Genomic DNA, 13,196 nt, shown 5'->3' with positions numbered 1-13,196 from the left:
TTAAACAGTTAAATATTTAAAGAAGGCAACCCATACAAAGTTGGTAAGAAAATGGAAGAGGATATTTATCAAATCTTGATGAGGTGTGAGGAATATATGTGAAGGACTTTTAAAATTCAGAAGTGGAAGAAGAAATCCTAAGAGAAAATATAATTTTAAAAAAACCTTCATAAAAATTTAAAATTCTGCTTATACAAACAGCAAACCTCAACAAACTCTGCTCAGCACCTTTCTTGAAATCTGAGAGGACTCCAGGTGAGGTGAGCACTGCATCTGTGCATCTATCTGGTTTAACGCAACCAGGGGTTTGGAGAGGACTCAATGCTGAGCAACAACTTCCTCCTGCTTTCTCTTCTCCTGCCTCCAGGCCAGGTCCTGGGGAGCATCCAGTCCTGCTGACGTGGGCACCACAAACCATGCACTTTTTCATACCAGTCCTTCCTCTAACTCTGGGTTTCCCCACCTCGGCACTATTGATATTTCAATGTGGGTGTTGGGGGTTGGGCAGCTACCTGTGCATTGTAGGGTGTTCTAGCTGCATCCCTGGCCTCTACCCACTTTATGCCAGGAGCAGCCCTCCCCACACCCCCAAATTGTGACAACTAAAAGTGCCTCCAGACATTGTCAAATGTCCCCTGGGGCAGGGAGGCAAAATGGCCTCCATTTGAGAACCTCTGCTTTGATGTTTGTTTTCTACCTAATGCCTCTGAGAAGATGAATCCCCTCCATCAGCCAACCCATCCCATCACCTTCCTATGCTAAACCCCAAGCCCAACACCTGTGCTTCCCCTCAAAACCATCTTAGTTTTCAATTCTCAGCCACCTTTTCCTTCTCTTCCCAAAGCATTCTATTACAGCATTTGTCACCTTTTCATATTTAATTATTTCATGGAATCACAGATGGGAGACTTGAAAGAAATTTTGTCATTGACATAGTCTAAACTCCTCCTCTTATAGTTGAAGAAACCAAGGTCTAGAGATTGGTTTCTGGTTTCATCTTCCTCAGCTGCTCGCCACACTAGAAGGGAAGCCCCTGGATTGTGTGTATTAACCATGTCTTTTATTTTCTTTATCTGATGCTTTGACGTCTGGGACCTTGCTGACTGTGGAGGGACAGCTCCTCTCAGGGTTAGCAAATTCCTAGAGATAGTAAACAACTGGCCTGGGAGTGCACCTTTCAAATACAAATCAACTAATCTAGAGCCCATACCCCTGCCACCTCCCTTAGTGGGATCTTATCCTCTGGGCCACTATCCACCTGCCATAATCACCTGGAGCTAGGTACCAGACATCTATGCATCTATCTGGTTTAATATAACGAGGGGTTACAGTTGTCCCAGACAGGTAGGACAGCTCCTATGCCCCAGAGTCTGCTGAAGTTATCCAAACTAGCCAATCCTAAGACTGCTTACCCTGCTTCACCCTTCCTTCCTATGGAAACCACAATAAAGGCTTTTGTCCACAGTTCCCCCTCCCCTCCCTCCTAAGTGACCTGGTGCTACTCCATGTGGCCCTGCACGATGTGGTGTGCCACCCCTCTTGGAATGTGGGAGTATAAACACTACATTTTCAATGGTGGTCATCTCCTGATCTGTTGGCCTGACCATACCTAAATAATAATAAAACCTATATTAAAACAGGGGGACCCTGTTTTGTTCACCTTCCCAGCCTTGCATAGTACTTTGTCCAGCTGAGGCTCAGTGAATCAAATCTAACTTCAGTGCTAAGTGGGACTTTTCTTCCAAAGTCTTCCCTGCAGTTTGCATGCTGTGTTCACACATATTACTTATACCTGTACAAGACACAGTTTCACCTCTCAGATACCCAGAGAATGGGGCAGACTGTCATTCAAAGAAACTCAGGTTGCAGATAATTTGGCTCAAAATGAATCACGTGAATTGGCAAGGGATTTTTTTTTTCTAATTAGGTTTTGCCTCCATTGTTATTAAAATAAGCTTACATCCCTTGTGATTGGGGAATGCTGATACCTGCTTGGTTGAGTGACAGAGGAAGATGATCAGGTGAGAAAAATTTGCTAAAGATAATTCATCAACTTCTGAAATCATAGAAACAAAGATGCTTAGGTCATCCAAATGAGTAAATATGTGGGAAAGCTCTTTTCACACTATAAAGAACTCTATAAAACAAGGTATAATATTAGTAATAATCCCTGTCCACTTGACCCTGCCTGATATTCTCAGCCATAGTGAGGATGGAGGTTGATTACTCCAAAGCTCTACATTTTAAGATGTCAGTCTCCTTTCCACCATGAACATAATACTCTTTCTGAGCAGTAAACTAAGACAAAAAATAAAAATAGCCTGTTTAAAAAAATAATAACAGGGACTTCCCTGGCGGTCCAGTGGTTAAGACTTTGCCTTCCAACGCAGCGGGTGCGAGTCCAATCCCTGGTCAGGGAGCTAACAGAAGCAATATTGTAACAAATTCAATAAAGACTTTAAAAGTGGTCCACATCAAAAACATCTTAAAAAAATAATAACATGCATAGTTGGATTTGTTTTCAGTGAAAAGCAATTAGCAAACCTGAAAACTGCATTTCTGTTTAGCCTCTTCATCCAAGCGCAGTTGTTCTATAGGTAAGGTCGTTTCAGTGTGCTGGGGTTTCATAGCTGTGTTAGAATCTCCCACATCCTTAGTTCCTCACTGAAGAGTCAGGCTCAGTAAATGAACTTTCAAGAGCTGAAAGCTTTAATTAAGTGTGCGGACCCAACTTAAAACAGTTGATTAGTCCTGAGAATAAAAGATTAAACTAAAACACAATTCATGAATTTGCAGATGATTCTTCCTTTACAGTTTTGGGAAGATACTGAACGTGTGCTTTCACCTTGTGCATATAAACCACTGGGGGTCCTGCCTGTTGATCCTCCAAGGACACATTATAAGTATGTGGCCCCACAAACACATGGTAGGGAGAAAAGAAGGAAAAGGATGATTTGCAGTCATTCACATGCGCAGAGCAAGGGATTCCAACAGGGTTCCAGGGTGTTTTTTTAAAGACTTTTTCTTTTTTGTGGTGAAATATACATAACATAAAATTTCCATGTTATCCCTTTTTAAGTGTACGATTCAGTGGCATCCAATATATTCACAATATTGTGGAGCCATCACCAGCATTTATCTCTAGAATTTTTTCATCACCCCCAACAGAAACTCTATACCCATTAAACAATAATTCCCCAATCCCTGCTCCCCCAACCCCCTAGTACTCTATTCTATTCTATTCTTCTATCTCTGTGAATGTGCCTACTCTAGATATTTTTTGTAAGTGGAATCATATAATATTTGTCCTTTTATGCCTGGCTTCTTTGACTTAATAAAGTATTTCAGGGTTCATCCATGGAGTAGCATGTCGGAAGCCTGGCTTTGGATGTGGCCATTCTCAGGAGCTAGAATATCACAGAGACGGGGGAAGGAAAGTCCCTTCCAAAGTGTTTGTGTCTGGATCATTGAGCACCTGTGATTAGGACAGGAGCAGAAGTCCCACCAGCTGACAAGTGCTTGGGGCTCAAGAGCTCAGGGGCTCTCCTGCCCAGAGCATACTTGGCTAGGAACTTCCTGAATTTTTTGCTGGCAAATTGAGCTTTGATGTCCATTTCCTCCTCCATTTGAAGAGCTGGTCATACTTGGCCAAGTGCTCAGACGGGCAAGGGGGCACCTGCCTTGGTTGGTCCGGTGCAGATCCAGTCACAAGGCTGGCAATGACAGTATCTTCAGTTTCCTTGGCACAGTGAGAAATATGGTGCCCCATCCTTTGGACTGGGCCAGTTTGAACTCCTGAAAAGACTCTGTCACAGGGTCTTTTTCATTCATTCTGAGCAGAAGGCAGTTGCACAGAGTCCTTGCCCATAGGCTTGGGAATACTTTTCAGGTTGGTCACTGTGCAACCATCCCCTACCACCTGGGCACCACCTCCACTAGTGGAGAACTTCCAAGCTTTGCAGTCATACTGGCCTAAGGCATCTTCAGTGGATGCCACTAGGTAGTCCTTGATGAAGGACTTGTACTCATTCACCAACTAATCAGAGTGATGTAATGGCTGGTGTCATCAGGAGACCCAAAGTTCAACGTCATACTTTCCAAACTCTAAGAGTTAGATGCTGCTGCATCTGTGCCATTCACCAGCCTTTCCCATCACATTCCACAGCAACTCCAAGGCCCTGAATTCTTTAGGATATAAGTTGGCAAACTTTTCCTTAAAGGGCCAGACAGCAAATATTTTAGGCTTTGTGGGCCAAGAGGAAAAATTGAAGATCTTATGCAGATGAAGATACTTAAACAACAAAAGAGAAAACAAATTTCAACAAAGTTCTTATTGATGAAATTAAAAATATAATAATAATGATTGAGTACATTATTTTGGGTAACAGGTCTGTTAATAAGAAGAATGTAATTCTTTTTGGGGGATGAGACTTTAGTTAACTGAGGTTCAAAGTTAGTGTTCCTGTCATCATGGTAGAAAGGTGGCCTCATTCCTCTATAGAGCCTTCCCTTGCTTCTCTGAAACACTGTTACCTTCCCTCTGGTGAACTCACCGGATTGTGTCACCTGAATCTCTCTTTTGGACTTATACTCTATACACCCTAACAGTGTTGGAGAACTTGTCATATGGGGAAGCAAGTTAAGAGCACAAGCTCTGAGATAAGACTCCCAGTGTCTGCATTCCAGCTGAACTAATCATTAGCTGTGTGATCTTTGACTACTGCTAACCTATCTAGAAGCTTCCATTTGTTTCCTCATCTAAAAAAATGAGTAATAGTATCTACTTCACGGAGTTTTTATAAAGATTAAGTGAGCTAATGAGTGCAGAGATTAAAACAGTGCATGACATATCATAAAGCACTTGGTATTAATGTTATACTTATTTAGATTTTTCTGCAACCCTTTAAAACTGTAAAATCGTCTCAGCTGGAGAGCCACACGGTAACAGGTAGCTGCCCTGTGAGGTAGGGTAGGCTTTGACCTGTGAGGTAGGCTTTGACCTGTGAGCCTTTGCTAATTCCTTCTCTAGGATGTTAGGAGCAAAATGCCCCTCCACAAAGCATCTCTGCCCCATTTCTGATGACATCCTTCTGGTCGAGGCAGGCTTCTGCTGCCCTGAGCACGGCTTTCCTGAAGTCACAGCTCCAACAGTGAGGATCAAAAACTCCTGTACTGTCGGCTCGTTGGCAGCGTGAAAACTACCCTGGATCACAATGAAAGCTGGCACTGGCCAGTCACTTCCGCACTGCCAGCCAGGACTCAGTGTGACGGTACAGGGGGCCCCCTCTCAGCAGCTCCGGCTTTACAGGCAGCAAACGACACTTCTGGTATGATGTTTGCACCAAATTTAGGTTTATTCCCAGTGCCACCCGTGTCTGACACCAGTTTGTTACCCTCCTCCGGGTTCACCCACTCAGCTTCCAGCTCTTCAGGCCAGGTCTAACACCTTCACTGATGTGCTCGACAGTCTTTGAGATGCCTTTTCCTATTCAGCAAGTCTCATCATGGCACTGGAGCTCTTGGACCTCACAGACACTGAAACGCTGCTGGGCATAGAGCTCCGAAGAGACCAGTGTAGGTTTCAGCCTTGACAATGGTGTTTCCATGACAATTGAGACCTCTGGCTTCTGTGGGTGTTGTAGGTGCTAACAGGAGGGTTACAGTAGCAAGCTCATGGGCTTCTGTCTTCTTATGCCCACCTCACTGAATGCTCAGCTCCTTCTTCTGCCATCCTCTCTTCCTTCACGTTAAATATTAGCTTGGTTTGATGTATCCGCTGGCTGCAATTTCAGCAAACTTTTGTTTGGTAATCAGCTTCCATCAGTGTTCAAAAAGGTACCAGCTCACTCTTGGCTCTTCCCTCTGCTCGACCTCAGAAAATATTCGTGAGAACGGAGGGCTTTGATTCCAGCCAATTTCCCCAGCCTCTTATACTAGTCATCTGCACATCAGAAAAGTAAACAAGCCACTTGGATGCCAAGCATTTCCCATAACACTTATTCCTGATCTTTTCTCTTTCTCATCATGACCAACAACCAGGAGAGAGACCATATAATTTATCATCCAGACCAAACACTTTCGCAGTAAACCGAGGCACCAGCCAGAAATGATACATGAACTGGGATGACCAACTCATGTGGTACTGGTCCTCCTCCAATCTACACTCATTTTATAAAGGAGACAGACTTTATAATACAAAGACTTCTAAGAGAATGATGCGTTCCAAATCCAGACCACTCAAAACCCCAGAAACCAACGCAGTTAAAAGTCAGAGACGATACATATCTCTGCAGTTGGTTGAACTGGAGCTGGTGAAAGCTGTCAGTAGAGAAGACTTCTCCAGTAAGTAGTTCATGGCTACGGAGCCTTTTCTGAGTCCCTCCCGCCCCACTTCTGAAGACCCTTCTTTACAGTGAACCAGCGTCCTTTGACCTGCCTCGGTGTCCTGGTCACACCTGCAGCAAGGTTCTCCCTACACTCAGCTACCACTGCAGCTTCACCTAGCACGTGGCTTCGTCACCAGCCCCTAGACTGGGGCCAAGCCTAGGACAGGGTCCTGATCATCTCTGCATTACCATGGAGGGGTAGAGGTCACATATCTCCTGCACATCCAATGTGCTGCAAAGAGGACTGCTGAATGAATAGATGAGTCAAAAAAGCTGAAGCCATCCCTTCGCTGTAGAGAAGAGGATTCAGCCCCCACCGGAAGCATGTCTCGGGGAGGAAGAAGGGAAACCCCAGCCTCACTCCCACCACCACTGCCCACCTACCCACACCTGCCAGGAGTGCTCCAGATACAGGGCCTTCGCACTGGCTGTTCCCTCTTCCTGGAACATTTTTCCAACAGACACCCCATGGCTCACTCCTCCCTTTCCCCCTTTTTCAAATCTTGGCTCATACCGGACCTTCTCAGAGTGGCCTTCCCTGACCATCCCATTTAACATAGCATCTGCTATCCTACTCCCCCCACTGTGGCCCTTACCACTCCCATCCCCTTTTGTCTTCTCATCACCATATCATGTACCTTGTGTACGGTCTGCCTCTGCCACAGGAATGTAAGTTCCATGATGGAAGCACTGTGTCTATCTTGTTGACGGCTGCACCCCCAGTGCCTGGACATCATCAGAAGTCAGTGAATATTTACAAGTAGAAGGAATCTGCCTCCTCCCGTCCTTTGTTACAAGAAGCCAGCTGTCCTCTTATCCAAACCCAGGACCTCCACCTGTGTTTGGAATTGCATCCCTTCCTGCCTTTGGCGATTCTTATTCCATCAACTACTTCTTCTCTCTTCCCCATATAGTTAAAGCTTCATTTCAGCTGCATAATAATTCTGGTCTTTATCTTGGACCTTGTATATGCCAGATTCTGTCCTACAAATTTTATATTACTTCATTTAAGCCTGACAGTAGCCCGAGAATGTAGAAATGATGATCCATTTCTACCTGAGAGGAAACAGAGGCACAGAGAAGGGGAAAATCCTGCCCGGGGCCACACAACTACTAAGAAGGGATGTCAGGATTTGAACCCAGCAGGCTGGCTCAGACCAGCGCCTTATGACTCTGCCATGTTGCTGGCTCATCCCCACTAGCATTTATATATATGTTTGCTTTTCTCATCTTCAATAAACGACCCAACTTTCCTTTCATACACCCCTCAGCTACTTCTCTGTCTCTCGCCAGCACTTTGCAAGCTTCTACACTGTCTGTGATTCCTTGCTCTACCCTCTCCCCCCTACCACTCCATTCTGGTTCATGTCCCCAACACTCTATCAAAAGCACTCTTGTATGAACACCTTGTGATGGGCATGTCTGTCCCCATCTTATTTGAACTCTGTCAACATTTGGTGGTACGTCCTCCTTCCTGGATAAGTAAAGTCGGGACTTCCTGGTTCTGGCCACAGGGTGGCCCTGGACAAACCTTCTCCCGCTGGAGAAAATAAGCTACTGGGAAGAGTCATGATAAACGATCCCAAGTGAAGAGAAGGGTTAGAGTCCTCAGGGCATCTTTAAGATTCCTTCTGGCTCTGAAAATCCATTATTTTAAATCACACTCCTCTCAACACTTTAAGGTTCCATTAATAACGACATAAAATCCCTCCTTGATTCTTTCTGTTCCCCTAACAGAGGGTGCCCCCCAATTAAAAAAATCTCAATTTTTCTCTATATTCACACCCAACAAGATTTTGTCCAGCATTACTTTCTATCAAAATATAAAAAATATTTTTCTTACAAAATATTAGTTTTATAAAATTTTCAGATAAAAAATATGGTTGAATATTTTTGTCAACATCTTCCTGCCCCCACCAAAATTTACTCCCCAAGAGCGATGGCTTCATTATTCCAGGTGACAATCCCAGTCCCAGACGTACATGTTAACAAAACACATCCTTAGGAAGGGGATGTGGATTCCAAGAGAACAGTGAAAAGTATTAATAACTTCATTTGCCTGAGTTCCACCCTGTGCCAGGCACTGTACCAGTGGCATGTTAATTTTCATATTTTGGTTTTAGAAATAGGACATGCAGGCTCAAAAAGTTTAAGTGATTTGCCCAGGGTCACCCCCAGCAAATAAACTGTCAGAGCAGGGATTCAGTTTGCATATAGTCCAACCACGTGTGCCTGCAGAACACTGGCTCCTGCACCCTGCCCTTCACCTGCTGCATGTAAGAATTTAATACACAGTCAAAGAGATGCCAGAGACTTAAGAGGAAGCAAAGGTTACTCAACAAGTAGTTGCGAGACACTTGGTGAGCTAACTGGGAAAATATTCAAGTCAGATTCTCCACTGGCACCACACCTAAGGACAAAATGCGGTCTAGCCATTAAAAACTACACTTAGGAAGAGTTTTATATGAAAATTCATTCAATCCTATTTTAGTCCATTTGGGCAGCTAGAACATAATACCGTAGTCTGGGGAGCTTATAAACAACACCAACTGATTGCTCACAGTTCTAGAGGCTGGAAGTCTGAGGTCAGGGTGCCAGCATGGCCAGATGAGGGCCCTCTTCTAGGTCACAGACATCTTTTATCCTCACATGGTGGAAGGGGTGAGGGGTCTCTCTGAAGCCTCTTCTATAAGGGCACTAACCCCATTCATGAGGCCTCCACCCTCATGACCTAATCACCCCCAAAGGCCCCATCTCCAAATACCATCACATTGGGCATTAGGATTCCAACATGTGAATTTGTGGGGTGGAGGACACAAACATTCAAACCATAGCACTTCCACTGGCCCGTCACTTAGCGTCCACTATTGACAGTTGCTGCGGCCTCTTGCTGCAGACACAGTGTTAGCCTTGGCTGTCGTTTTCCTCTTTTTTATTGTATTAGAAATATACCACTGCAAAACCTTAACGGAGAGGTTGGCAGCCCTGAAAACTTCTCATTTCATTCATGTCACACGGTGTGGATAAATCCGTGCTCTTTAAAGAGAAGCAGAACGTCTGTCCGACGGGCCGTGCTCTGCTCTTGAACTCGCCTCGCTGGGACTTGAAAGCTCTCTGCCTTAAGCCGGCCTTTCTTCCCTCCCCTTTGTTCACTTCTTGACAGACCTGCATTCAGAGAGGCCGTGTCCCTATTAACACAGCTGCAGCATTTTCCTGAGAAAACCCCTGGAGGGCACCTGGGTTGGGGATGACTTTAAAGTCACTTTTCTTCTGGGTGTTTGATATGTCTTGTCCCCTTCCCTACTCTGCGGGACCTGGATAAATGCTGCTCCCCCGACAGCCGACACCACTCAGGGAATGTTGCCGTCACCTGGAAGGAGGACGGCGGGACCGTCAGTGAGGGTGCTGGAGTTCTGGTTCCCAACGTGCTCTAGCTTTGCAGCCCTTGGCATCTTGAGGTCTTGAGGTCCTTCTCTGCAAAGCGGGGTCCTGTGGTGGGATTAAAGCAAGAAGCTCCAGGCAGACGTGAATGTCAGTTGCAGTGTTGTTATTGAAGGCAATGGCTGCTGCCTTCGGGGTCAGAAGAAACCACTGCTGCGTGTGGACTCTGCCAAGGCCCCTCGGATCAGCTGTCCTCAGGGAAGCTGCCTTCCAACAGCATGGTCCATTAGGGAGAAATAAGGAGCGGTGGACGGAAGAAAATGGAATGTGTTATCTGTGGCAGAACTGTGATTCTCACCGCTGCTTCTGCTCTGTTGGGTGGCTCTGCGGCCGTCCAGTGGGGAGATCTGCCCGAGATTAAATTAGTGCATTTTCTTTTCTTCAGCAAAGAAGTGCTCGGCTAACGAGCACGAGAGGCACATCTGACAGTCATGTTGCCAAGACCTGGGTGTGGTCCATCCACCAGCCACAGGGCTGTGCCGGATGGAGCCCCAGTGGGACCCACAGGGTGTGGCCTGGTCCCTGAGTGGGTTGACGACACATCAGTTCTCCTGAACGAGACCCTGAAATGTCCCTTAGGTCCTAGATTCCCTCCTCCTTCATCAAGTGTCAACACTCCTCCAGGTTTTCCTTGAAACTCTTCTCTGCTGCTCCCTCCCAGGCCTTCCTCCTAGGCCCTTCCCCTAGATGTCAGGGTTTCTCAGAGCCCACCCTTAGCCTTGAGAAGCCCCGGCTTCCACTGTTCATCTACATGCCCAAAACTCCCGATGCACTTCCAGGTTCCAGAATCACAGAACAGCCTGGTCACCGCCACACAGTCCTCAGACCTGACCGGCACTCACACCCCCAACCTGCTCTCCCCCAGGTTTCCCTCAGGAATGGTACCCACCCAGTCATGCAGAATCAGGGTGCTGTGGACACTCCCCATCCCCTCTCACCAGGTTTCCCCTCCAAGATCACCCAGCCTTCAGACTCTCCCACCTGACAGCAGGTGCCATGCCCTCATGCCTTCCTTCAGGTTCCCCGCCATGGTTTCTGTCTTACCTCCCTGTCCGCAGAGAGTCATCCTTTGCCAAACGCTCCCACGTGGGACCCGGATTTCCAAAATGCAAAATGCAACATGGCGCTTCCTCCTTGAAGTGGGTTCCCTCACCGAGCCCCATTGCTTTCAAAATAAAGTTCGGGTTCCTTAGCACAGCACAGAAGACTCTGAGTCTGTCCTCATCTTCACTTTCTCACACATCCACCTGCTAACTCCACCAAGCAATGGGCAGTTTCCGGAACGTGTGAGTCAGATCACAAGATTGTGCCTTTGAACGTTATCCTCTCTCTCCAGAACCCTTTATTCTGTTTTCCATTTTCTTAATTCAGAGTTTATGACTTGCCAGCCCCAGGTCGTATCTGGCCTGGGGAGCTTGCACAATGTTAAATCTTTTAGGATTAAGAGGCCAATGGTAAAAACTCAAGGGATTAGTCATTATAAAATATCTTAAGTTTTGGCTTCTTTTGAACAATCAGAACCCTGAACCATAGTAACTGGTGGAGATGAGAAGCAGCTGTGCCTCACTTTGGGGGCGGGGTATAAACTATATTTTCCCACAGTCCACATCACTCCTTACTGTCTTACACTGTACTGTTTCACTTATTTATGTGACCTGCCTAGACCTTGAAGGCATTTGAGTTTGAGATCCCTAGACCCACTCCTACTCAGGTAGCAAAACTCAGCTCGTGTCACCTTTTCCATGACCTTCCCTGACTCAGAAGCCCCACTTATGCCAGGTACAGCAACGCTACGGGACCTGAGGGTGTATAGGAAGTGGCAGGGAGTACTAGTTCCTTGCTCCCTTTCAATGACAACTGACAAGATGCTTATTGATAAAATCAACCAGAGCAGAAGAGGAACACCCAGAGGCACCGTCGTCCCCACCCCACACACAATATTCAGAAGACAAAAGTTCTGGAAAAGAAAATTTGGGAGCTCCATTCTCCCTATGATGTGGCACAAGGCTGCTTTCTTGGACTTGCTGATTGAATCATTAACTGATAGACTAGTAATGGAAAGCCAGCCCTGGCTCTGGAGGGATACTCAGCCCTAACGCCTCAGGTGTGAGCTGTGGTCTCCATCCCCACTCCCCAGCGCATGTTCTGTGGGAGTCCAAGGCTCTGGGGAGGAATTGGGGGGGGGGGTTCTGCCCTTTGGGTCCCCCTTGTGAGCTGCTTTCTGATTGCCTTTGAGAAAAGCCCCGAGACAGTGCTCAGGGTGGAGAAAATGAACTCCAGCCCTGTTGCTTCAGGGCACGGAAAGTGACATCAGCCAACAAACATCACTGCAGCTGGTAGCAGGTGGGGGGTGGGATGCGGACGGGCATAGGGAGGATGCTGGCACCCAAGGCTGTGTCCAGGTTGATGCTAGAATCGGGTGTCTGAATGGGGACTTGAGGAGACATCTGCTCAGACAGATCGTGGAGAAGCGACCATGACCAGAGTTAACACTGACTAGGCACTTACCACGGGGCAGACACGGACCAAACCCTCACTGTGGATTTTCTCCTTTTGTCCCTATCGCAGCCCTAAGAGGTGGGCCTTTTTATGACTCCCATTTTGTTTAGGGATGTTAAGCATCATATCCAAGGGTTTACAGGGAAGAGGGAGCTGGGGCAGGATTTGAACCTGGCTCTGTCTGACGGATTATCTCCAAATCAGGAACTTGGTGCAAGAGGTTGGGGTGGAGTGGTGGTGAAAGTCTGAGCTCAGTCAGAACTGGGGCATGCTGTAACGGGAGCAAACCCAGAAGAGAAGCCAGAGAGCAGGGCCAGACGGGCATCGTACCTGGGACTCTACACCTGACTCCAGACATGCCCGCAACTCCAGCTGCCACAGCTGAGAGGAGGAGGTGTGAAGCCATGTCAGGACAAGCGGAGTGTCCAAGTGACCCGGGGTTGTTCCATGCCTCTTGATTCCCACCCCTCATTCTAGGAGACTTTGACCTTAACACTTTGAATATTTCCAGCAGCTTTGGACAGGAAGTTCAGGCTGTGCAGAAGGCTGGGAACCTGGTTCCTGTTCTAAAGAAGTACGAAGGAGAGGAACAAAGATGGGTTAACAGGAAGCCCCCCTCCTTTGATTTTCCTCTTGCCCTAAGCATCAGGCCAGACACCCAGGGTGGGCTGGGGCCTGAGGCGGCATCACAGTCACAGGCCTGCCTACCTCCAAGGTCTGGGCTGGTGGCTCTGGACGGTGCCCAGGGGACAGTGGCCCAAGTTGTCACTAAGGGCTCTGCATCTGGGGGCTGCTTCAGAGCCTCACCCTCTTTCCATTTCTCCTGCCATCACATTCCTGTAGAAAGTGCCAGGGGAGAAGGCTAGGGTG

The 13,196-nt window shown here is 47.0% G+C and overlaps 1 protein-coding gene and 1 non-coding gene across 2 annotated transcripts in view; both read right to left on the bottom strand.

Moving 5' to 3' along the window:
• The window catches only part of ST8SIA2 (ST8 alpha-N-acetyl-neuraminide alpha-2,8-sialyltransferase 2), a 62,739-nt gene that overhangs the window by 31,722 nt on the left and 17,821 nt on the right, over nt 1-13,196 (bottom strand). The gene's annotated exons all lie outside the window — the stretch shown is intronic.
• LOC117202073 (small nucleolar RNA U109) lies at nt 9,320-9,463 on the bottom strand. Its single transcript, XR_004484247.1, has one exon. It is a non-coding gene; the product is annotated as a small nucleolar RNA U109 (small nucleolar RNA).

The sequence above is a fragment of the Orcinus orca genome, chromosome 2 (genome assembly GCF_937001465.1).
Source record: "Orcinus orca chromosome 2, mOrcOrc1.1, whole genome shotgun sequence".
NCBI lineage: Eukaryota > Metazoa > Chordata > Mammalia > Artiodactyla > Delphinidae > Orcinus > Orcinus orca.
The sequence above is the reverse complement of the archived record's forward strand: the minus strand, read 5'-3'. Positions and strand labels throughout refer to the sequence as shown.